Here is a 27,163-nt window from a genome sequence, read left to right on the forward strand (position 1 = left end):
CTCTACACAGATCATATGATACTGGACTTAAGCTCAAAGTGCACACAGATTTTCACTAAAAGAACTCATTAATTATTAAGGGAAAAAAACGTATAGTTGATATTCGAGTCTCATTGTTACAGTACTATGGATGGGCTGTGCTGGTGAGGAGCCAGACAGAATGACCACACAGGGCATCTCCAAATCTTTGGGGAGCAGGCATAGCCGATCCAGTGTCCTTAAACCTAGATGTGCTGATGGTTGTTCCAGCCCAGAGAGAATAAAAAATGGTAAAAAAGAGAACATTCTTATTACAAAGGAAATGAATCAAATTACAAAGCGGTGAACAAGGGCATTTAGTGGGCATGGAACAATGGCTAAAGTAACAAAGAGTAACACTGAAGTATTCAATGGAAGTGAACTTAGAGAGAATGTAACATATTATTAACAAATTCACTCTATAACTCACAGGCTTTCCCCCACTACTCCTCCACAAATGCACATAAAGTCTGAGGCTTTTTTTTTTTTTTAACAAAATGAAAACTGAGGAGGAAGTGCTTGGAGCACAAAGTATAAATCACCAGCCCTGTTCCAAGGTGTCCCTTTCACTATCAGACATACAATAAGTGAGGAACAAAGACATGTCAGTAATGGATGAAATACTCAGCTGTGCAAAGTTCAAGCCAAATGGCTGGGGATATTCAGAAGCTGGTTGAACATTAGATGGTGTCTTATCTTGGGCTTGGGCCCTGCTTCTGACAAACTGATCTGGGGGGAGACTCCTGTGCCCATGAGGGTGTCAGTGGAGATCCACACAATCACAAGGGTACACCTAACTGTATGAAGCTGCAGAATTGGGACTTTGGGGCCCAATCTTACATACACTAAGCAATATAACCCTAAATACACTAAGCCCTGGTCTACACTAGGAGTTGAGGTCGAATTTAGCAGCATTAAATCGATTTAACCCTGCACCTGTCCACACGATGAAGCCCTTTTTTTTGACTTAAAGGGCTCTTATAAGCGATTTCCTTACTCCACCCCCGACAAGGGGATTAGCGCTGAAATCGGCCTTGCTGGGTCAAATTTGGGGTAGTGTGGACGCAATTTGACGGTATTGTCCTCCGGGACCTATCCCAGAGTGCTCCATTGTGACCGCTCTGGACAGCACTCTCAACTCAGATGCACTGGCCAGGTAGACAGGAAAAGGCCCACGAACTTTTGAATTTCAATTTCCTGTTTGGCCAGTGTGGCAAGCTGCAGGTGAGTGCAGAGCTCATCAGCAGAGGTGACCATGATGGAGTCCCAGAATCGCAAAAGAGCTCCATCATGGACCAAACGGGAGGTATGGGATCTGATCGCTGTATGGGGAGAGGAATCCATGCTATCAGAACTCGGTTCCAGTTTTTGAAATGCCAAAACATTTGTCAAAATCTCCCAGGGCATGAAGGACAGAGGCCATAACAGGGACCCGAAGCAGTGCCGAAACTTAAGGAGCTGAGGCAAGCCTACCAGAAAACCAGAGAGGCAAACGGCTGCTCCGGGTCAGAGCCCCAAACATGCCACTTCTATGATGAGCTGCATACCATTTTAGGGGGTTCAGCCACCACTACCCCAGCCATGTTGTTTGACTCCTTCAATGGAGATGGGGGCAACACGGAAGCAGGTTTTGAGGTCGAGGAAGACAGCTGACAGCAAGCAAGCAGAGAAACTGGTTTTCCCGACAGCCAGGAACGGTTTCTCACCCTGGACCTGGAGCCAGTACCCCCCGAACCCACCCAAGGCTGCCTCCCGGACCCACCAGGTGGAGAAGGGACCTCTAGTGAGTGTACCTTTTAAAATACTATACATGGTTTAAAAGCAAGCATATTTAATGATTCATTTGCCCTGGCATTCGCAGCTCTCCTGGATGTACTCCCAAAGCCTTTGAAAAAGGTTTCTGGGGAGGGCAGCCTTATTCCGTCCACCATGGTAGGACACTTTACCACTCCAGGCCAGTAGCACTTACTCAGGAATCATTGTAGAACAAAGCATTGCAATGTATGTTTGCTGGCGTTCAAACAACATCTGTTCTTTATCTCTCTGTGTTATCCTCAGGAGAGTGAGATATCATTCATGGTCACCTGGTTGAAATAGGGTGCTTTTCTTAAGGGGACATTCAGAGGTGCCTGTTCCTGTTGGGCTGTTTGCCTGTGGCTGAACAGAAATGTTCCCCGCTGTTTGCCACGGGGAGGCAGAAGGGGGGGAGGGGCTAGCAATGCAGTGCGGGGAGGCAAAATGCGACCTTGGAATGAAAGCACATGTGCTATGTATGTAATGTTAACAGCAAGGTTTACTGTGAAAGCCTGTATCCATTGTTCTATAAAATGTGTCTTTTTAAATACCACTGTCCCTTTTTTTTTTCTCCACCAGCTGCATGTGTTTCAAGGATCACAGGATCTTCTCCTTCCCAGAGGCTAGTGAAGATTAGAAGGCGAAAAAAACGCACTCACAATGAAATGTTCTCTGAGCTCATGCTGTCCTCCCACACTGACAGAGCACAGATGAATGCATGGAGGCAGACAATGTCAGAGTGCAGGAAAGCACAACATGAATACAAGGGGAGGTGGCGGGCTGAAGAGAGGGCTGAAGCTGAAAGGTGGCAGCAGCATGATGAGAGGAGGCAGGGTTCAATGCTGGGGCTGCTGGAGGATCAAACTAATATGCTCCAGCGTATGGTTGAGCTGCAGGAAAGGCAGCAGGAGCACAGACCGCCGCTACAGCCCCTGTGTAACCAATCGCCCTCCTCCCCAACTTCCATAGCCTCCTCACCCAGATGCCTAAGAACGTGGTAGGGGGGCCTCCAGCCACCTAGCCACTCCACCCCAGGGGATTGCCCAAGCAACATAAGGCTGGCATTCAATAAGTTTTAAAGTTTTAAACTTTTAAAGCACTGTGTGGTCTTGTCCTTCCCTCCTCCACTACCCCTCCCAGTGCTTCTCTCCTCCACCATCCCTCCCAGGCTACCTTGGCAGTTATCCCCCTATTTGTGTGATGAATTAATAAAGAATGCATGAATGTGAAACAACAATGACTTTATTGCCTCTGCAAGCGGTGATCGAAGGCAGGAGGGGATGGTGGTTAGCTTACAGGGAAGTAGAGTGAACCAAGGGGCGTGGGTTTCATCAAGGAGAAACAAACAGAACTTTCACACCGTAGCCTGGCCAGTCATGGAACTGGTTTTCAAAGCTTCTCTGATGCTCACCGCGCCCTTCTGTGCTCTTCTAACCGCCCTGGTGTCTGGCTGCGAATAACCAGCAGCCAGGTGATTTGCGTCAACCTCCCACCCTGCCATAAACGTCTCCCCCTTACTCTCACAGATATTGTGGAGCACACAGCAAGGAGTAATAACAGTGGGAATATTGGTTTCGCTGAGGTCTAACCGAGTCAGTAAACTGTGCCAGCACGCTTTTAAACATCCAAATGCACATTCTACCACCATTCTGCACTTGCTCAGCCTGTAGTTGAACAGCTCCTGACTACTGTCCAGGCTGCCTGTATACGGCATCATAAGCCATGGCATTAAGGGGTAGGCTGGGTCCCCAAGGATAACTATAGGCGTTTCAACATCCCCAAAGGTTATTTTCTGGTCTGGGAATAAAGTCCCTTCCTGCAGCTTTTGAAACAGACCAGAGTTCCTGAAGATGTGAGCGTCATGTAGCTTTCCCGGCCATCCCACGTTGATGTTGGTGAAACATCCCTTGTAATCCACCAGTGCTTGCAGCACTATTAAAAAGTACCCCTTGCCGTTTATGTACTCGCCAGCTTGGTGCTCCAGTGCCAAGATAGGGATATGGGATCCGTCTATGGCCCCACCACAGTTAGGGAATCCCATTGCAGGAAAGCATTCTACTATGACCTGCACATTTCCCAGGGTCACTACCCTTGATATCAGCAGATCTTTGATTGCGTTGGCTACTTGCATCACAGCAGCCCCCACAGTAGATTTGCCCACTCCAAATTGATCCCCGACTGATCGGTAGCGGTCTGGTGTTGCAAGCTTCCACAGGGCTATTGCCACTCACTTCTCAACTGTGAGGGCTGCTCTCCTCTTTGTATTCATGCGCTTCAGGGCAGGGGAAAGCAAGTCACAAAGTTCCATGAAAGTGCACTTATGCATGGAAAAGTTTTGCAGCCACTGGGAATCATCCCAGACCTGTACCACTATGTGGTCCCACCAGTCTGTGCTTGTTTCCCAGGCCCAGAATCTGCGTTCCACTGCATGAACCTGCCCCATTAGCACCATGATGCCCACATTGCCAGGGTCCATGTCTTCATCACTCTGCTGATGTCACCTACTCGCCCGGTTTCGCTTTGGCAGGTTCCCGTGCTGCATGTACTGCTGGATAATGCATGTGGTATTTAATGTGCTCCTAATTGCCAAAGTGATCTGAGCGGGCTCCATGCTTGCCGTGGTATGGTGTCTGCACAAAAAAAAGGCACGGAACTATTGTCTGCCATTGCTCTGACGGAGGGAGGGGCGACTGATGACATGGTTTACAGGGTTGGCTTACAGGGAATTAAAATCAACAAAGGGGGTGGCTTTACATCAAGGAGAAACAAAAACAGCTGTCACACAGAATAACCCCCTCAAGGATTGAACTCAAAACCCTGGATTTAGCAGGCCAATGCTTAATCCACTAAGCTATCCCTCCCTCTGGTATTTTAGGCAGGACTGAATCTCCATTAAAGTTTTCAAGGTGCCCCTGACAGACCTCACCAAAACGATTGTTCGCCGTTGATTTCACAGAGGGAGGGATGGAGGGGGGAGCAAATGAATACAAAAAAAATCTGGTCTATTTCTTGTTTTGATCCACTCCATCTATCTTTTACATCTTTGGCTGGCAGCAGACGGTGCAGTCGGACTGCAAGCCATCCACATCTCCTGGCTGCTCGGCAGAAGATGGTACAATAGGACAGCCTGCAGGACTAAAGAGAATGACCTGGTTGAGTCACTCCTAATTTAGTCCCTTTGCCCAGGTCTGCCCAGGCGCTTCTGACCGACCTTACGGAGGCAGCCAGGAGCATCTTGGACACGATCAGGATGGTTTTCAGACCTATTGCACTGTCTGCTGCCACAAGGCAAAGGGTTGCTGCTGCTGTGTAGCAATGCAGTAGCATATCTGCCAGCACCCAGGAGACATAGGGTGACAGTGAGCTGAGCGGGCTCCGTGCTTGCTGTGGTATGGCGTCTGCACAGGTAACTCAGGAAAAAAGGCTCAAAACGATTGTCTGCCATTGCTTTCACAGAGGGAGGGAGGGCCTGACAACATGTACCCAGAACCACCAGCGACAATGTTTTTTGCCCCATCAGGCATTGAGATCTCAACCCAGAATTCCAATGGGCGGCGGAGACTGCGGGCACTGTGGGATAGCTACCCACAGTGCAACACTCCGAAAGTCAACGCTAGCCTCAGTACTGTGGAAGCACTCCACCGAGTTAATGCACTTAATGCACTTAGAGCATTTTGTGTGGGGACACACACAATTGACTATATAAAAATTCTCCTTCCCTTTATCCCTCACTGTCTTTTTTCCAGGTGCCCTCCCACAAGGAATCCCCAGTGCCCATGACTCCGTATAAGAAGGAGTCTGAGCACGTAGCTTAGTTTCCTGCCAGACTTGACTGCAGTGAGATTCAGAAAAGGAGGCAGTTGTGGGAGTGAGATGAGAGAGGCAAGGAGAAACAGCAAGATGCCAACTTCCTTCTCACCCAATGTGGGGCAAAAAGGAGAGTTTGTAGTCACAGGTGATGGCCACTGAAGATGTTGATGAAATGCAGGCAGGAGGCGGAAGGAATTAGAGAGAGAGAATATTGTATATCCCTCTCTCCCCAGACTGAAAACTGCCAGTGTTCCCTTCATGAAATGATAACTATGATGCCTATTCTGGGTAGTAAACACTGTGCTTGATTATACATGTTTGCAGGCTCTAACCCTTATTTTGCAATCCTGTATCATTCAAATGAGCAATGAAGATAGCATAGTCAAACCCACGAGCTGTGTCCATCAGCCCTGGTTCAGTTACAGTGGCTTTTTTGGTACTGACATATAATTAGGATGGAAGACCCATAAATAACGTAGTATGTTTACCAAGCTATATTGCTACATAGGGCTGGCTAGACGGTAGCAGGCTGTGGAAGCTGGAAGAGGAGATCTGAAGGTACTCATCTGAAAGCATGAGAGGAGGCAAATCCCCAAACATGGGATTTGGTTTTATCTGAGAAAGGACTGTCTGGTGAGTCCTGCAGAGCGGTGAAGATGGAAGACCTGTGAAGAAGACAAGTGAAGGAAAAACTCTGGGGTAATAAGTAACACTGGGGGCTTTAGAACCATTGTGGGCATGTGTACTTGTTTGGGGGCCCCAAGCTGGAGCTTCCAGAGAAAGAGAAGGAAGCCCAATCTTCATGCTCTTTAACAAAGAGGAAGACCAGAGCTGACCCTGTAGAAAGGGATTCATTGCCTTGCTTACACAGGGAGGACAAAGATCTGTTAACCCTGCACTAAGGGATGAAGAGCATGATTCTTTAGACTCTTTTTGTTTGCCCGTTTAACCTGGTTGTTTATTACCCTAGAAGGAACCTTACTTTGGGTTGATGGTCAAACTTCTGAGCTACCCTGACAGCAAGGGAAACTGTAGCTAAGTTGGAAGAAAATTGAGGCACATCTGCACCTGATGCTCCACTGGGGAGTAATGTTATTACATGTGTGTAAACAATTAGAATCTCTCCCCATTGAGAGGCTGGTGGAGGCATAGGGAGAAGACAGACAAGGAAACCCTTCCTCCACCCCCCAAAAAAAAATCATGATGAGGAAGATAGGAGATTAAATAAGGGGGAGCAGGAAGCGCTGCAGCTTTTTTCACTGCCTCTAGAAATCATCTGACTGTGTTCTCATACTCATACTCTCCCCACTGACAGTAGGTAGGGCTTCCCCAGTATTTCTCTTATCTGCTGGGACAGCTCTTTAAAACACCATGGGGGAAGCGGGGGAAGGGGAAAATGTGGGAGCTGTGTCAGCTTAACTCCAATCCTACCTTTTTCTTCAAGACCAAGACCACTAGCTCTTCTTAGGGTCCCTGAGACATCTAGAAAGGGAAGTCTCCCACACCCATCCCCAGAATCTGTCACCTGTCTGTATTGCATGTTTGATTCTGTTTGGGGAGGGCTTAGGTGTCTGCTCATCTGCTATATATGGAAGTGTTGTTGCACTTTTGTAGCTATGGCAATGGTTGGATATAAGACAACACTCCCACTCTCTGCAGCAGAAGAGGAGTGCTGTTGGAACAGCAAGGGCTGTTCAAAGACTAAAATAATGATACAATTCTTTAATATATGTAGTGCCTGTCATCCAGACAAATTCTTAAGTGATTTATAAACTTTTACGAACTGACGGGGACATGTTGTCAGTATCAGTCAAATTATTTAGTATGTATCATCATTGGCAATATAAAGTAAGTGATAGTGAATGGTCATGTTGTATGTATCTGGGATACTGAGAACCTTATCAGGGTCAGTTCTGGGCAGACTTGGTCCCAAATAAATCCAAATCCTATGGGGAAAAGTGCAATATAATAAAGGTACAGCTATGAAGCTCAATCTCTCCTTTCCCTAAATTCACTATTCGCTGATGATTTTCTCTATATTCAGTGACGTTTTTCTTATTGAGAACCCTGAATTTACATTATGCAGGCCCTAAAATAAAATCACATTGCTAAAATGTCTAGGATGATGTTTGGAAAATTGGAAAGGGTTCAGAAAGGTAATATCAGGTAGGAAGGAGGTGATATTACCTCTGCGTATGACATTAGTGGGACCATAACATGTCAAGTCTTGGTATCTACACTTGAAAAACAATGTTCAAAATGTAGAAAGGATTTGGAAAAAATACTAGAAGAAGGTTTCTAGGTTGCAAAAACTTGCTTAATATTGAAATACTAAAGAAACTCAATCTATTTAGTGTATCCAATAGAAGGTTGAGGAGATTTTGTAAAAATCTAGAAGAGCCTATACTTCTTTAACTTGCTGGCAAGAATACTGTGGGAGACCATGCCAAAAGCTTTGCTAAAGGCAAGGAACAACACGTCCACTGCTTTCCCCTCATCCACAGAGCCAGTTATCTCGTCATATAAGGCAGTTAGATTAGTCAGGCATGACTTGCCCTTGGTGAATCCATGCTGACTGTTCCTGATCACTTTCCTCTCCTCTAAGTGCTTCAGAACTGATTCCTTGAGGACCTGCTCCATGATTTTTCCAGGGACTGAGGTGAGGCTGACTTGCCTGTAGTTCCCAGGATCCTCGTTCTTCCCTTTTTTTAAAGATGGGCACTACATTAGCCTTTTTCCAGTCGTCCGTGACTTCCCTGGATCGCCATGAGTTTTCAAAGCTAATGGCCAATGGCACTGCAATCACATCCACCAACTCCTTTAGCACTCTTAGATGCAGCGCATCTGGCCCCATGGACTTGTGCTTGTCCAGCTTTTCTAAATAGTCCTGAACCACTTCTTTCTCCATAGAGGGCTGGTCACCTCCTCCCCATGCTGTGCTGCCCAGTCTGGGAGCTGACTTTGTGAAGACAGAGGCAAAAAAAGCATTGACTACATTAGCTTTTTCCACATCCTCCATCACTAGGTTGCCTCCCTCATTCAGTAAGGGGCCCACACTTTCCTTGACTTTCTTCTTGTTGCTGAAGAAACCCTTCTTGTTACTCTTAACATCTCTTGCTAGCTGCAACTCCAGGTGTGATTTGGCCTTCCTGATTTCACTCCTGCATGCCTGAGCAATATTTTTATACTCTTTCCTGGTCATTTGTCCAATCTTCCACTTCTTGTAAGCTTCTTTTTTGTGTTTAAGTTCAGCAAAGATTTCACTGTTAAGCCAAGCTGGTCGCCTGATATATTTACTATTCTTTCTACATTTTGGGATGGTTTGTCCCTGTAACCTCAATTAGGATTCTTTAAAATACAACCAGCTCTCCTGGACTCCTTTCCCCGTCATGTTATTCTCCCAGGGGATCCTGCCCATCAGTTCCCTGAGGGAGTCAAAGTCTGCTTTTCTGAAGTCCAGGGTCCATATTCTGCTGCTCTCCTTTCTTCCCTGTGTCAGGATCCTGAACTCGATCATCTCACGGTCACTTCCTCCCAGGTTCCCATCCACTTTAGCTTCCCCTACTAATTCTTCCCAGTTTGTGAGCAGCAGATCAAGAAGAGCTCTGCCCCTATTTGGTTCCTCCAGCACTTGCACCAGGAAATTGTCCCCTACACTTTCCAAAAACTTCCTGGATTGTCTGTGCAGCGCTGTATTGCTCTCCCAGCAGATATCAGGGTGATTGAAGTCTCCCATGAGAACCAGGGCCTGCGATCTAGTAACCCGAAGAAAGCCTCGTCCACCTCATCCCCCTGGTCCGGTGGTCTATAGCAGGCTCCCACCATGACATCACCCTTGCTGCTCACACTTCTAAACTTAATCCAGAGACTCTCAGGTTTTTCTGCAGTTTCATACTTGAGCTCTGAACAGTCATACTGCTCCCTTACATACAGTGCAACTCCCGCACCTTTTCTGCCCTGCCTGTCCTTCCTGAACAGTTTATATCCCTCCATGACAGTACTCCAGTCATGTGAGTTATCCCACCAAGTCTCTGTTATTCCAATCACATCATAATTGCTTGACTGTGCCAGGACTTCCAGTTTTCCCTGCTTGTTTCCCAGGCTTCTTGCATTTGTGTATAGGCACTTAAGATAACTCGCTGATCGTCCCTCTTTCTCAGTATGAGGCAGGAGCCCTGCCCTCTCGCACGCTCCTGCTCGTGCTTCCTCCCGGTATCACACTTCCCCACTTACCTCAGGGCTTTGGTCTCCTTCCCTGGTGAACCTAGTTTAAAGCCCTCCTCACTAGATTAGCCAGCCTGCTTGCGAAGATGCTCTTCCCTCTCTTCGTTAGGTGGAGCCCGTCTCTGCTTAGCACTCCTCCTTCTTGGAACACCATCCCATGGTCAAAGAATCCAAAGCCTTCTCTCTGACACCACCTGCATAGCCATTCGTTGACTTCTATGATTCAACGGTCTCTACCCAGGCCTTTTCCTTCCACGGGGAGGATGGACGAGAAGACCACTTGCAACTCAAACTCCTTTATCCTTCTTCCCAGAGCCACGTAGTCTGCAGTGATCTGCTCAAGGTCATTCTTGGCAGTATCATTGGTGCCCACATGAAGAAGCAGGAAGGGGTAGCGATCCGAGGGCCTGATGAGTCTCGGTAGTCTCTCTGTCACATTGTGAATCCTAGCTCCTGGCAAGCAGCAGACTTCTTGGTTTTCCCGGTCGGGGTGACAGATTGATGACTCAGTCCCCCTGAGGAGAGAGTCCCCGACCACCACCACCCTCCTCCTTCTCTTGGGAGCGGTGGTCGTGGAACCCCCAACCCTAGGACAATGAATGTCATGCCTTCCAATTGGCGGAGTCTCCTTCTGTTCCTTTCCCTCAGATGTATCATCTAGTCCACTCTCCGCATTAGTACCTGTGGAGAGAACATGAAAACGGTTACTTACCTGTATCTGCATTGCTGCTACATGGATGCTCCCCTTTCTCCTTCTGGAGGTCACATGCTGCCAAATTTCTTCACCGTCCTCCTGTCCCTGCAGTGCAGCCTGCTCTGAATCTTCAGAACATTGTGTCTGTAGAAGCATATCCTGACGTCTGTTCAGGAAATCTTCAGTTTCTCTTATGCATTAAAAGGATGACTTAAGGTAAAGAACTATAAATAGGAAAACAAAACAAATACGCAACCGCGTTGACCTTATAAATGGTATGAGTATTTACTGTATTATACAGTAAGTGACATCTTATTGCATGAGATGAATATTAGAAAATTTGGAAAACTGAATTTCTTAGATTATGATTAATGTACTGCCCATGCCCCTTCTGAATGGTCTTTAGCATCACATTTCCTTTTTTTTTTTTTTTTTAAAGATCAGACCCGGGAGCTTGAAATAACTTGAAATATACTAAGTACCTCTGAATATTCATCACATTAATTTTGCATGACTGTGCTCACCTAGATATTTTGGCAGTTTTCATTTTCAAATAGTGTATTTATAGTTGGTATCTGTATTATAAATATGCAAGTAGCAAAAGGGGTAATGTGTAGCAGATTTTTACCAGATTATTTTGTATACTCCTTTGAAGTAGAGATATATATTTAGAGTTTAGTTTCCTATCAAGCATGAAGAGAGATAAATACAGACAGTTATTACTATGAAGTCTCTACAATCTTGACTTGTCTCGTTCAGAGACTCATATAGAACCTGCCAAATATGATGCTGCTTCCCTGCTGAGTTTTCACTTGAATAACATTGACGGGGTACAAGAAAGGAGCTGAGTATTTTTGGTTTCCATGGACTTGCTGATCCCTGTGGATGAATGAGGATTTCAAATATGTAATAAGATACATGGCACAGAATATTTAACCTTAAACAATACTCAAAATATCAGAATTAAGAAGAAATATAGATAACTTCTGTCAATGCACAGGTGTTCTCACAGTGTTCTCCAGACTTAATAAAAAGGTGAGTTTCCTCTACTAATGAAAATTGAAAACTTAATAAAACCAGGCTATATAAAGAAGAAAGTCTGAAGTGTAATATATTCTCTACTCTATGTGACACTCAGGATGTTTTTGCTTTGACTTGAAGGTAGGCTGAAAATTAAGCTTCTGCCTTCTTTATTGAAAAGTCCTGAGGAAAATTAGTTCTTTTTTACTTCACGGTTCTTTTCTGCTTCACACTTCTTAGACATGTGTGACTGTTCACTTGGTTGGCTTATTAGTACGTGGCAGAATGAATGTATATCTTTGGCATAAGCCACTGACAAAGTTCAGAGTTCCTATGTGAGACTTTCTGCTAGTCATTCATTATGCTTTCCATGTCACTATTCCAAATTTTTTATTTTAGCTGTGCGGATAATTTCTTTACCTTAAGCTTTGCCTTTAGTCCAGTTCTAAAGTCTTTACTCAAGCAAAATTCCTAAAAAACCTGCAGAGTTGATTTATGCCAGTAGTGTATTGGGCCCAATGAGTTTCACCTGAATAAGAATATCACAATTTGAACACAATGGTTGTTATGTTGTTGATTGACTATTCTATTTTAGTTTACGGTAAAATTGAACAAACTTTTTAAAAACATGTTGTTGAATTTGTATTTTGCCTATTTGAGGCTTAACATCTATAATCACTTATTGATACAGAACTTCTTACCAATAGATAAACCCTCCTGTATATGTTGCAAGCTAACCATTGAGGTGGCTGTAGCTGCCTGCCTATGCTATCTCTATATATGCCTATATTTAAAATTAATATGTTTATGTCTCTCTGAAATAATAAGTTTGTTGTAGTAAAAATCCAAACAATAGGGTGTGCCAATCTAAATCTATAGGTGCCCAGTTAAAAGAATAAAAAAGACTAAATTTATTATATACCTGTCTTTATTATTTCAAAAATATGTGATAACGTTACTCATGTAGTCAAATATATAATCTATTATTTTCTAAGATTAAAAGCTGTTATTGTAAGAAACACATCTTATAATGAGAATAGATTATGGAAATAAAAACTATCATATACTTTGTGGGGGAAAAGTTATAAATTACAATGTCTTGATTAGTTAAGTCAGAACCAAATATGAGCATAGGTAGAGTGTTGGGAATGTAATAAAGTGCTCTGAAATGGGCAATCCCTGCAGTCATAGAGAATCTATATATCAAACAGAGCTCTACCATGCTGCTGTGGATTTACAGAAAGTTTGTTGGCAGCTGGAACTGGTCAAAAATTCCAAACCCTTTGATCAAAATATTTATTAAAATACATTTTTTCCCAATGAAAAACAAAACAAAATGAGAATATTTTGACCAGCTCTCGTTAGCCAATGTGCTGGTCAGGTAATGCTAGGAAAGAAACATTTTATGTAGGTCTGTTCCAGGTACTTGTGAATGACCAGTCCACTGTGACAGTGCTCTGTGTGGAATGGAAAGTTCCTGTGTGATGGCTTGTATCTAGTGACTGGAAGGTGCAAACACATGCATGTTGAGTTACATAGGCTTGAATTTTCATCCTGCCTATAATTGCAACTTTTGACAGCTGCAAAATTGCAGGAACAGTTATTTGTGGGCTCAGTTTAGATGACGTGTACATTTTATGTACATGATAGTGCAAGCAAATAAGATATTAGGACAATCAAATGACAGTAACAGCAAATACAAATAATTACACCCATTCTTTGGAGTTTAAAAATAAATAAATAAAAGCCTAGCCTCTGAAAAACCCATAGAATACTTCCTGTTTCTTGAAGCAATGGACACAAATGTATGCTAACAATAAGGCTCAAACATCCCCAAGTGCCTCACATGCTCTGTCAGTTACCATTGGTAGAATCACGTACTCCACAAATGGATATGATAAACTATTGTTGGTAAAAAGTGGGGAAAGCTTCCATAGGTAAGAATTTGGCTCAGATATTGCTAACCTAGGTATATGTAGTAGTCTGAGGTTAGATCATCTATCCTAAATATGTAGCTTGCTTATTGTGTCTATTTTGCTGCAGTCTGATGTTGTCATTCCTGGACTCATGAATCCTGAAATTATTACATACACACAAAAATCATTTCTATAACTTCTTTTTCCTTAGGGTCTCAAGGAGCTTTAAAAACATTACTTGTAGGTAAGTAATGGAACTCTACCTGACAACTGTAAAAAGAAGAAGTTAAGGAAAAAATTGGTTTTGAAGCTAATCCTGAAGCACCTCCATGCATGGAACTCCCACTGAATGTAATGCAAGATCTATACTTTATATTGGGTATGTCTACAGCCCTGATCAACAGTCAACAGTCTCGGCTCTAAAAATAGCCGTATAGACAGCTCTTTGAAATTGTGGCTTCGGCTCTGAAGTCTGGGGGTAAGGGATGGCTATACAGCCATTTGTAGAGAGCTGGTATGAGCCCTGCTACCCCAAGTCTGTTGACCTGGGCTTTGAGGCTCACTCCAAAGTGCTGTGTAGACAAACCCATTATGGCCCCAATTCTGTAGCATGTGCTTAACTTCAAGGATGTGCTGAAGTCCCATTGATGACAATGCCTTTAGAAACTCTTTTATCTTACCTACATTCAGGGCCAACCCACCACATTTTGGCACCTGAGGCAGGGAGCTCAAATGATGCCCTCATGCCCCCTTGTTTGGGCCAAAACTTTGAAAGGTCTCAGTTCTGCCTTCCTCCTCTTCTACTCCTCTCATGGTACTGCTCTGCTACCTATCCCAATAAAGGAGAACTAACAACTTAAAATGCCTTGTTCAAAAATTTTAAGTAACACTTAACTTTCAAACGCCTGAACAGCAAATGTAACTTTTCTTGTCTGCATAGTAAACACTGGCATTTTTATCTGTTTGAATAATCAAAGTGGTGCTTTCGGTGCCTTCTTGGGTGCAAAGATTTGAACTGCTTCCTGCTGAAGGTCCACAGTCTGGGCTAGCTCAAGCTCTATTGAGATGGTTGCAAGGCCGACCAGCCTCTCCTGTGTCATTGTGGAGCATAGATGTGTTTTTATTAACTTCAGCTTGGAGAAGCTGCATTCTCCACTGGCAACTGTTACAGGAAGTGTTAGAAGTATGCGCAGAACAACAAAAGCATTGGGAAAGAGGGTGGTCATCTTATTTGTGCACATATATTCCAGAACAGCCTTTGGAGTTGATCCTGCTGAAATGTATCTTGAAAGGGCTTTCGGTTCATCACCTAAATCACTTGCATCAATATCGCGCATGTCATCATGTGTCAACACTGTCTCTAGTGCCCCGCATTGCTGGTGTAGGTCTTCTTCAGGTATAGTGAGGAGTTTTGGAATATCATACAACATCCCAAATATACTGCTGTGTTCCTCAACTGAATGTATTGCACAATCTAGCACCTGGTTAAATAATTCAACTTTTAATTGTTGTTTGGGGTCTCTTATGGGATTATCCCATGCCTCGTAATCAAAATATCTTCTTCTTCGGTGACTCTTGTATTGAAGAATTGTATTGTATATTGAATGGGTGGGAAAATAGCTTCAGTGTGAAGTTCCTCTGCCAACGTCTGTGCACTCTTCAGAATGTTTTGAAATCCCTCATCTGACCGGTAAGACTGTAGGTATAACTTTGCTTTGTCCAGTTGTTCAATTGCTCCAGATATATCAAGGTCAACCCTTGGAGTCTCTTGCTTACAGCATTTATTTCAAACAGTATGTCATGACACAACACTAAGCCACACAGAAATGTGAAGTTATGCATGTTTCTGGTGATTCCATTTCCCTCTGCCACTGTTCTCCCATGAATAGTTCCTGTCATAGCATTACCCTCCATAATGGCAACATCTGTCTTCCCAATTTGTTGTTTGATAGACTTTATCGCCTCCACTGAACTTTTCCATCATGTGGCACTCAGTGGTTTCAGTGTCAGAGAGGATGTTCCCAGATGTTGCTTCAAAATTTGCCATTGATGAGTTGATGCAGAGAAAAATACATAGATGCTTTCAATTACATTAAAAAATTCAGCAGCCTCACTAGAAGCTGATGCTGCATCACTGACCACCAAGTTCAATGAATGAGAACTGCATGGGACAAAAAAAGCTCAAGGATTTAACTCTCGGGTCCATGTCTGCACTCTTCTGTTCTTTCCTCTCATGTTGGCACCATTATCATAGCCCTGACCTTTCATGTCAGCTATTGCAATTCCCGTATCGTCCAGCTTTTTAAGAAGCACATTTGTCATACCAGCTCTGTAGTATCATCAATGTCAATAAATTCTAGAAAATGCTCTCTCACAGTCACCATTGCAGGGACATTTTCACTAGGTTCTGTTGTTGTTACAAAACGCATCATTAAAGTCATTTGTTCGGTATGGCTGATGTCAGGTGTGCAGTCCAGAATAACAGAGTAATATCTTGCTGACTTCAGATCTGCCACAATCTTCTGTTTGACTTCTGTTGCCAGTAACTGTATGATCTCATTTTGAATTGTTTTTCCAAGGTAGTAATGTGTGTACATTTCTTGGGTGGTGACTCTTCTTAGATGCTCCTGGACTACAGCATCAAACTCAGCCATCAGCTCCACAATTTTAAGGAAGTTTCCATACAACTGATCTGAAGTCCCACTCAGTGCTACGTTTTAGGTAGCAAGCATTCTCTCAATGGCAATGAGCCTTTTTAGAACATTTTGCCAGTAAAAAGACTCTGATGCAATCTTCTCTTGATGCTGATCATCTATGATGGCCTTTTACCTTAGTCTCATCTCAAGCTCTTTTCACCTATGGCATCCTCTCTGGTGATTTGCTGCCTTCTCATGGCATGCCAGATTTCTAGTCAGATTTTTCCAGTCCTTTGTTCCTGTAGAACCCAATGGGGCTGGAACATTAGACTGGAAGAGTTTGCAACAAAAACACTATGCAGCATTCTGGGGTTCTGAGTACATAAGCCATGGCCTCTCCACTTTGTCACCATTGGGGATTTCACACCAGTAATGTGTTGGATGGAAATTTCTATTTTCACTTTCTTTGGGGAACATGAAGTTTTTCACTTGCTGTGGCCCATGCAGGACAAGGAAGTCCCTCAGGCTACTGCTCAAGTGGGTCCACAGTCCTGGGTCATCTAGACTTAAGGAACTAAACTCAGCAGCAGCTGTTTCTTGCGCCTCCACCATACTCTCCTCTGGTCTACACTTTTCTTCAGGAATGTGCATGGTTACATCCATTGGAGATTGAGATATAGATGCTGCAGTAGCTGCCAGGTTACCTGCACTCTGGCTAACTGGAAGATCAGGCATCTCCTCACCACTCACATAGTCACTGGGGCCGGAAGGCTCACCGTGAACATTTGTGTCTATGTATCTCAGGAGAGCTCCTTCCTGGTTAGATAGAAAGGCTTCCTTTGCTTTCTTTCTTTTTCTGAATGCTGCCCCAGAGGGGTGTTTTCTTCTTTCACTCATGACTGCTGTTCTTGTGCCAGGTATAGTGGCTCTCAACACTCAATTGAAGGGAACAAATAAGCAGGCTGGTAGCAAGGGCTGAGTGAGGAAAGACATCAGTGTCTTAAGGGCCTAACTGGCTCCTACTACTTCAGTTGACTGCCTGTTCTCCTCAAGTGGGTTCAGGAAAGCAGCAGGAAACAGGAAGCTCCCTGAGAAGCTGGTGTTAATCAGTCCAGGCTCCTGGGGGTGCTAGAGAGGTATATAAGAGGTTCCTCCGCCTCTCTCTCCCTGCAGCTCCTGCTGCTTTCTGTTATTCCCTCTCACCTTTTCTGCCTGCCTGTTATGTCTCTTGTGCCCTCCTTCCTCCAGCACAGCACTTCACCATCTCTGTGCATCTAGAGCAGAGAGAATACATATGCACCAGCAGCAGACACAATTTTCTACACTCTGGGTCCTAGTGGTGCCCTCCCCACCCCCACAACACACAGTCTGGCACCTGAGGTGGCCGCCTCAGTTCTCCTCATGGTAAGGCCAGCCCTGCCTACCTTAGTTCCTCCTATGCTACTGACACATAGGCAGTCCAGTTCTTCCACTGATGATAGCTTGATAGTTGCAGTACTCTTTCCCAGCTTGTTCAAATACATTCAATATCCTGTCACTGTCTTCTGCCATTTCTTCCACAGCCTTCCTCACTTTCTCTTTCCTCCCTCAGGTACTCAATTTTACATCTGCTTAGAATGTCTCCCATCGTCCATATGGTGTACATGTTCCAACCACTTGAGCCTCTGTCTTTGATATTTTCTAACATGTCCTGTCAGCTCCCTTACTCTCACATTTTTTGTTTTGTCTTTCCACTAAATGTGTAATAGCTTCCTCAGCCATCTCTGATGGACAGCCTCCAACCCCTTTTTGTTAGTCACTGTCATCACTGAGTCTCTGCTCCATACTGTAGTGTGCTCAGTACAATTGTGTGGTATAATTTGACCTACAGTTTGGTGTGAAGATCTGTTTTTCCAGATGTTAGTCATCTACAAGATCTCTATCAAGCATTCTTACAACTACAATACCCACCTGCGGAAGTGAAGAAACAGATTGATAGAGCCAGAAGAGTTCCCAGAAGTCACCTACTACAGGACAGGCCTAACAAAGAAAATAACAGAACGCCACTAGCTGTCACCTTCAGCCCCAACTAAAACCCCTCCAACACATTATTAAGGATCTACAACCTATCCTGAAGGATGACCCAACACTCTCACAAATCTTGGGAGACAGGCCAGTCCTTGCCTACAGACAGCCCCCCAACCTGAAGCAAATACTCTCCAACAACCACATACCACACAACAGAACCACTAACCCAGGAACCTATCCTTGCAACAAAGCCCGTTGCCAACTGTGCCCACATATCTATTCAGGGGACACCATCACAGGGCCTCATAACATCCACCACACTATCAGAGGCTCGTTCACCTGCACATCCACCAATGTGATATATGCCATCATGTGCCAGCAATGCCCCTCTGCCATGTACATTGGTCAAACTGGACAGTCTCTATGTAAAAGAATAGATGGACACAAATCAGATGTCAAGAATTATAACATTCATAAACCAGTCGGAGAACACTTCAATCTCTCTGGTCATGCAATTACAGACATGAAGGTCGCTATCTTAAAACAAAAAAACTTCAAATCCAGACTCCAGCGAGAAACTGTTGAATTGCAATTCATTTGCAAATTGGATACTATTAATTTAGGCTTAAATAGAGACTGGGAGTGGCTAAGTCATTATGCAAGGTAGCCTATTTCCCCTTGTTTTTTCCTACCCCCCCCCCCCGCCAGACGTTCTGGTTAAACTTGGATTTATGCTGGAAATGGCCCACCTTGATTATCATACACATTGTAAGGAGAGTGGTCAGTTTGGATGAACTATTACCAGCAGGAGAGTGAGTTTGTGGGTGGGTGGGTGGAGGGTGAGAAAACCTGGATTTGTGCTGGAAATGGCCCAACTTGATGATCACTTTTGATAAGCTATTACCAGCAGGAGAGTGAGTTTGTGTGTGTATGGGGGTGGGGGTGGGGGGGTGAGAAAACCTGGATTTGTGCTGGAAATGGCCCACCTTGATTATCATGCACATTGTAGGGAGGGTGGTCACTTTGGATAAGCTATTACCAGCAGGAGAGTGAGTTTGTGTGTGTGGTTTTTGGAGGGGGGTATGGGAGTGAGAGAACCTGGATTTGTGCAGGAAATGGCCCACCTTGATTATCATACACACTGTGAAGAGAGTTATCACTTTGGATGGGCTATTACCAGCAGGAGAGTGAGTTTGTGGGGGGGGGGGCAGAGGGTGAGAAAACCTGGATTTGTGCTGGAAATGGCCCAACTTGATGATCACTTTAGATAAGCTATTACCATCAGGACAGTGGGGTGTGAGGAGGTATTGTTTCATGATCTCTGTGTGTATATAATGTCTTCTGCAGTTTCCACGGTATGCATCCGATGAAGTGAGCTGTAGCTCAGGAAAGCTCATGCTCAAATAAATTGGTTAGTCTCTAAGGTGCCACAAGTACTCCTTTTCTTTTTGCGAATACAGACTAACACGTCTGTTACTCTGAAACCTCTCTTTATAGTGTGTATGGCAACACCCATTGTTTCATGTTCTCTGTATGTATAAATATCTTCTTACTATATGTTCCATTCTATGCATCCAATGAAGTGGGCTGTAGCCCACAAAAGCTTAATACATTTGTTAGTCTCTAAGGTGCCACAAGTACTCCTGTTCTTTCTATACCTTTGTCTAACTCCAGTCACAGTGTTGCATCCCTCATATAAATTCCTTATTATGTTAGTCGGCTTTTCAGTTATCATTTATCCCATATCTTCTAGCAATATTTCATAGGGTCTAACTGTGGACACTGTCTAACCTTTCTTTAAATCAATGAAGTTGATTAAGACAGGCTTTTGCTATGCAGTAGCTTTTTGATGAACGGTTGAAGAGTACATGTCTAATCACAACATGATCTACTGGAACGGAACCCAGCCTGTACTTCTAGTAATATTTCATCCATTACCTTCTTCATTCTATTCAGCATACTGGTAGGCATACTTTACCCAGTATTGATAGCAGCACAATACCTCTCCAGTTTGTGCATTGAATAAGATCAACTTTTTTCGGGGCAATGCCACAATGATACCATCTTTCCAGTCTTGTGGCACTTCTTCTTTCATCCATATTTCATTAGATATTTATTAGGTACTTAATCAGAGTTTTGCCTTCCACCTTTAGTACCTCTTCTTGAATTTTGTCAACTACAGGTACTTTCCCCTATTTGAGGCCTTTGATGGTTGCTCTAACTTCATCCAGTGTGATTGGTCCCTCTTCTATTTCTAACTTTATGTTGGCATTTCTCTTGAACCAGTGCATGATCATTGACTCTGGACAGATAAATATGAAATGAAAATGTTCTTTTCATTGTTTGGCTTATTCTTAAAGTGTTTTTCATCATCTGTCCAGTAGAGTCCCTGATGGGAACTGCCTGTGATGGTCTGGTTCTTCTTGGGAGGTGTCTCACTCTTTTTTATAGAACTGCTTGATGTCTCCCTTTTGTGCTGCGTCTTTTACCTCTGCAGCCTTCCTCTGAACTTAGCCTTCCACTGTCTTGCTACATTTCTTTGCCCTTTTTTATGTATCTTGCATCCATCTCTTGCACTGTTCCTTTTTGCCTTCAGAGCTTTCCACTCATCAGTAGCTGCCCATGTTTCAGATGTAATCCATGCACCTTTCTTCTGCTATGTTTGATGGCCTGGTACTTCCTCTCCTGTCTCATCTACCATCCTCTTGCACTTTGTCCATCTGTTTTCCAGACTTTCATCAGCCTAGCCTTGCATATCACTGGAATGGTTGCTAAGTACAATCTGGAATCTGATCTTTGTTTCTATGTACTTGAAATTCTCTATTGCTAGAACATTCTCTTTTCGTTTTTTGTTTGTTTGTTTGTGTGTCTGTCTGTTTGTTTAAAATGTAACACGGCCAGTAAAAGATAATAAATGAACCAATGTCTGCTCCTCTGCTGACTGACATCCCTCAGAGAAGATACCCATCTCTTAGATATACTAGCTTTACTAAGTCTGATATAGAATGGAATGAGCCATAAGGTGTACAGTTGCATTGTCTGGTGATCTCCATATGAGCCTGTGAATCCTCTTGTGCTGGAAGAGACTGCCTCCTATCCATAGGGTATTTGTGCCACAAAGATTCAAAAGCCATACATTGTTATGGCAGAATTAATAACAATGCTGATCCGAAGGCCAGATAAAGAGAAGGATTTGTGACTCACTCAAGTAAAATCTTACTGCAACAGAAACAGTTTAGTTAAACCAAAACTTGACGATGATAGGTGCAGAAGGAGCTCAAAACCCAATTATGACAGATCTCAGTGAAAGTCAAAAGGAAATTCAGATCTTCAGCCATCATAGCCTGACAAACAAATCTGTAACAGGAATAGGCACATGAAATGTACATACTTGGTGTAGTACAGGGGGGGAAAAACTTGCTAGCCCTACACTAGAGTTTTGAGAGCTTTTTCTAGGGAAATAAAGTGACTTTGTTCAGTACATAGGATTGGTTTTGCCCAAGCTCATTCATCTTAATGCATAGAAGTTAATTTATAATATTTGGCAAAAATATATTGCAGATACACTGACAACTACAGCTCTGGTTGTGGTTGAATTCTATCTTAGTATACCCTTAAGAGGATCATAAAATTTGGATTAAAATGTACACCATTTAATTATACAATAATGACTAAACTGCTTTCACTTACCTACAATACTTCGAACTTACGTGCAGATCAATCTTACTCATAAACCCATGATGCCGCTTCACATATCTCTCAAGAGAAACACAGTGAAAAGTAAGCAAAGTAACAGCCCTTATTTTACTACGCATTCATTATTCTGACCACCATCAAAACTGCAAGTCAAATCCAATAAACTTTGCTATATAAAATATTTGGTTTGGGGATTAACTTTTTTGGGATTAACTTTCAAGTAAAAATATTTGGGATTAATTTTCAAAATGGAAACGTATTTTGCAGAATAGTGTAAGGGCTTTGGCCACTTGAATCAGATGTAGGGCTCAATCCTGCAGTTCTGTAATTTGAAGTCAGTGGGGGTCTTTAAGTAAAGACTAGAGGATTGGTCCATAGTCTGTGAAGTGAGGAAACATCATAAAACTTCATCTACCAGTTTTATCTCTGTCTATAGTAAGACTTTGATTTAAGAGCAAAATAGTATCTTGTGGCATTATTATTGGCATCTGACTCAATAGCTTGTTGCTGGGTGTACGTGTGTACATATAAATTTTATATTTCCTCCACAAGAATGTGTCGATCTGGATATCTAAAAGTGTTCAACATAAGCACAGGCAAATTCAATAGTTTCTCAAAAATGGAAATGTTCATCCTAAAGTAGACTTAACTTTTTCGTTCCAGGAGATGCTAAGAGTAAAGTTTGCTTGAAAAACACCCGAAGTGACTTAGGCCTGGTCTACACTTGGGGGAGGGGTAAAATCGATCTTAGTTACTCAACTTCAGCTACGTAAATAAAGTATCTGAAATCAACTAACTTAGATCTACTTACTATGCTGTCTTCACTGTGGTAAGTCAATGCTCTCCCATCAACTCTGCCTGCACCTCTCGCCCTGGTGGAGTAGCGGAGTTGACAGGAGAGTGCTCGGTGGTCGATTTATCGCGTCTAGACTAGACGCGATAAATCGACCCCCGCTGGATTGATCACTGCCTGTTGATCCAGTGGGTAATGTAGACAAGCCCTTAGGTGCCTATGTCTTATTGACAGTCATCTGACTTACTTATCTTTCCACCTTCATCCTGCTGCCTCTACTAGTGAAGCGTACAGAAGCTGCTGTATTGATTCATGAATCAATCCGTATTTCATGAATACTTCTGCCTAATTAACCTGCTTAATCATCATAGCCATGTACTTTCCACTCACTACATCATGTGGGCTATGGCTATGCTAGAGAGTTTACAGCAGCATAGCTGCACCACTATACTCTCTCTAGTGTAGCCACTCTAAACTGACAGGAGAGAGATCTCCCATTGGCTTCATTAATCCAGCCCACACAAGCAGCAGTAGCTATGTTGGAGGGAGAAGCTCTCCCAACGACATAGCGCTGTCCACACCAGCGCTTATGTCGGCATATGTTATGTTGTGCAGGGGGGTGGCTAATTCCCATCTCTGACCAACATAACTATGTCCACTTAAGCTGTAGTGTAGCCATAGCCTTGGATATGAATGAGAGGAGAACTAGCCATTTGATTCAAGGGTTGGAAGAGACCTCAGGAGGTCATCTAGTCCAACCCCCTGCTCAAAGCACGACCAACCCCAACTAATCCCAGACAGGGCTTTGTCAAGCTGGGCCTTAAAAACCTCTGAGGATGGAGATTCCACCACCTCCTGAGGTAACACAATCCAGTGCTTCACCACCCTCCCAGTGAAATAGTGTTCCTAATATCCAACCTAGACCTCCCCTACTGCAACTTGAGACCATTGCTCCTTGTTCTGTCATCTGTCACCACTGAGAATAGCCGAGCTCCATCCTCTTTGGAACCCCCCTTCAGGTAGTTGAAGGCTGCTATCAAATCCCCCCTCACTCTTCTCTTCTGCAGACTAACTAAACCCAGTTCCCTCAGCCTCTCCTCATAATTCATGTTACCCAACCCCCTAATCATTTTCATTGCCCTCCGCTGGACTCTCTCCAAATTTGTCCACATCCTTTTTATAGCATGGGGCTCAAAACTGGATGCAGTACTCCAGACGTGGCCTCACCAGTGCTGAATAAGGGGAATAATCACTTCCCTCGACCTGCTGGCAATGCTCCTACTAATGCAGCCCAATATGCCATTAGCTTTCTTGGCAACAAGGGCACACTGTTGACTCATATCCAGCTTCTTGTCCACTGTAATCCACAGGTCCTTTTCTGCAGAACTGCCACTTAACCAATCTAGGTTCATTTCCTGGATCTGCCACAAGACTTTCCTGTGGGACCTTTGAGGACCTGATTTTTAAACAACAGGTGGTAGGCACCGCATTACCTTTAAAAATCTAGCCCTTAACCTCTTTATTTGTCAGTGTAGTGTATAACTCCAATTTCTGTGAATGCCAGTGGTGCCTAAAATGACTCCACAGCTGCTGCCTAAACCTGTAGGCCCTGAAAGTCCCTAGACATTAAGTTTCCACTATTAAAGTCCAAGATACACAAGTCTTAGGCAACTGTGAGCATGCCAAACTGCTCAAATGTAAGTCATGACACCACCTAGCAGCTCAACATCTAACTTGTACCTAAGACCTAATGTGATCCACAAATTAGACATTTCTCCCACCTGTCTTGTATTTGGGGCCTGATTCAGTCGACATGCTCTGAGCAAGACTAAATCTGACCAAAAGGTGCACAGAAGTGTTGGTGGTCACCTTATAACCTGTTGACCAATGGTTAGAGCACTCACCTCTGAGGGTGAGCTGGGCTAGGGGATATTCTGGGGAAGGTGAATCTCAGTCTATTCTGTTGAAGCTTTTCCACTGTTACTCCTGAGGGCATTGTGTGCCAAAGTTTAAAAATTAGGCACCAAAAAATTAAAAATTATGTGCACAATATTTTAAAATTTGCAAAATTCTGCACATTTTATTTGTTAAATAAATGTGGGGACTCCAGCATGGCATTGTGGAGCAGACACCGCTGGCTGCACAGAGATGGGAGGTCACTGTTCAACTTCCTCCCATGACATGGACTCAGCGATGAGGCTGAACCCAACCCTGACACAGCACAAGGACAAGGAGAGAGCCTGCCCCAGAACCACCCCAGCACCCTGCCCATCTGTGCCAGGTACACCAGGTGTGGGCAGGCAGGCTCAGCAAGGGTTCTATGTGGGGAAATCTGGGTGCGGGTAGTTCAGTGGGGGATGCGGGTGTAGGGGGGTTCTGGGTGCACAGGGGCTTGTTGTGGGTGGTGGTTCTGGGTGCAAAAATGGTAACGAGACTCTGGTAACAGGGGGTACAGGTGAAGGTGGTTGGGGCTCAGTGGAGGGGAAGGTGTGGAGGGGATAGAGCTCAGCATGCGGGTCTTGGTGTGGGGGGTCCAGATGCTGGCGGAGTGAACTCAGTGGAGTGGGGATCCATGTGCAGCTGGCTGGTGCTCTGTAGGGTGTGGATGCAGGTGCAGGTGGCTCATCAGGGTGGTCCAGGTACAGGGGGAATGGGTATTTTCACAGGGGTTCTGGGTGCGGGGAGTGAGGCTCGGTGGGAGGGTCTGAGTATGAGGGGGTCTGGATGTACATGGTTGGGCGGATGGGGAGAGCAGCTTGCTGTACATTGATCCCTCCCCCTGCAGCTAAGGAGCAGTGGGTGCAGGAAGCGCAGGTCGGGGAGAGAGTTTGCAGAACTTCCTGCAGCCAAAGGAGAAATCTGGGGGTGGGTCTGACCCACCCCAGGATGCTGTGCAGGGGAAGAGGAAGTCCTGTCTTTCCCAGCCCAGCTGGGACGAGCAGCTGAGACTGTTGCAGGGTAGGAGCCTCCAACCAGGTCTTCCCCAGTCCCACCCTGACCTGACAGTGATTTACCTCTCTGCCAGCTGCCCTGGGCCCCTGAAACGTACAGCTGGGGAGGATATCATTACCGCTCTTGTGGCTTCCTTTTGCTTCCCTGTCAGAAAGTCATTTTTCTGTGGGGAAGCAAAGAAATCTGTAGACGACATAAATTCTGTGCATGCCCAGTGGGGCAGATTTCCCCCAGAAGTACACTGTGTATAATTTAAATGTTCATTGGACCTGACAGCAAATGAGTGACTCTGCAGGGCAGTGATTAGGACACTCACCTTGGAGAGGGGAGACTGAGCACTACCACTCTTGTGAATCTTTCGCCCTTAGTGCCCCAGTTCCCTATCTGTAAAATGGAGATAATTCTCCTTCCCTTTGTCTATCTTATCCCTAACATTTTACAGTCGAAATGGAAAAGGATCTTTTCTTGCTATGTTTGTACAGTGCCTCACAGAATTGGTTCTCAGTTAGGACTAGTAATCTAGAAATTGGTGTTTTTCTCATTATTAAAACTATTTTAAAGCTCTTATTAGACATGATTATGTGTGGGGAAGTCATCAAAAGTGATGAAATCAGATTTCACATAAGGAACTTTCTTTCTTGTGTTTGTTCTCTTAAAACTGCCTCTTCATAATCACAGCTGTTCATATATCACATACAATTTAGTTTAGCGTCAAACATCAAATCAGACATGCATAGTCTACGGAGGACAACTGTGCCAGCCAGAGTGACCATGGTGGATGGCATCCCACTGGGCATCATGTAGTGATGCTTCCAGATCTGGCTCAATCCTGTGAATACAAAATCTTTGGGGTGGCCCCGCAGGTGTCACCAGATGGGATCAAGATGTGCAACCCCTTCGTGCGTCGATGGAGAATTTGAGAGCATGGTGCGCTGGAGTGTTTTTGCCCATTCTGTCAATGTGTCGGAAGAGCATGCAACACTGCTTTTGAATATAATGAGTGAGTTAAAGAAGACCAGAGCTCTCCAAAATTATAACATTTCACAAAAATCAAATCACTTTATGCTTAGGATTTGGCACTGAGAGTGCGTGTGGAATGTTTCTAGCCAGTCTAAAGCTGCTTGTAAGAGGGTCCAGGTTTCTGACCTGAATAGCAATACATGTATTACGCAGCTTTTACTAGAGCCTGAGCTTTGTCTCAGCACAAAGATCTTTGCATTCATAAACAAAACATGGACAGTGCAGTAGTGCAGTGAGACCTTTGCATCAAAGAACATCTGGTTGGCTGCAACTATTTGAATTTGGCTTGCAGCAGTTGAAGTAGATGAACTTGTCAAGAGTTCCATGGTACTCCACCCCACCTGCACCAGGCATTCTGGTGGCCCAGCTCTGAGGTTCTGGACTTTGGTCTTCTGCCACGAGAGGTTCAACTGCTGTGGGCAACTTTTTGGAGACATTGGAAGGTGGCTCTGAAATTCTCTACAAGCAAGGCAGCATTGTTGGCATAATCTTGGCCGGTGAATACTTCTTGACCAACCGTGATTCTGACATATGGAGCAGAAAGTCCTAATATTCACTCAACATCTCGACAGAATCATGCTGG

This window comes from Eretmochelys imbricata, chromosome 1, assembly GCF_965152235.1.
Source record: "Eretmochelys imbricata isolate rEreImb1 chromosome 1, rEreImb1.hap1, whole genome shotgun sequence".
Taxonomy (NCBI): Eukaryota; Metazoa; Chordata; order Testudines; family Cheloniidae; genus Eretmochelys; species Eretmochelys imbricata.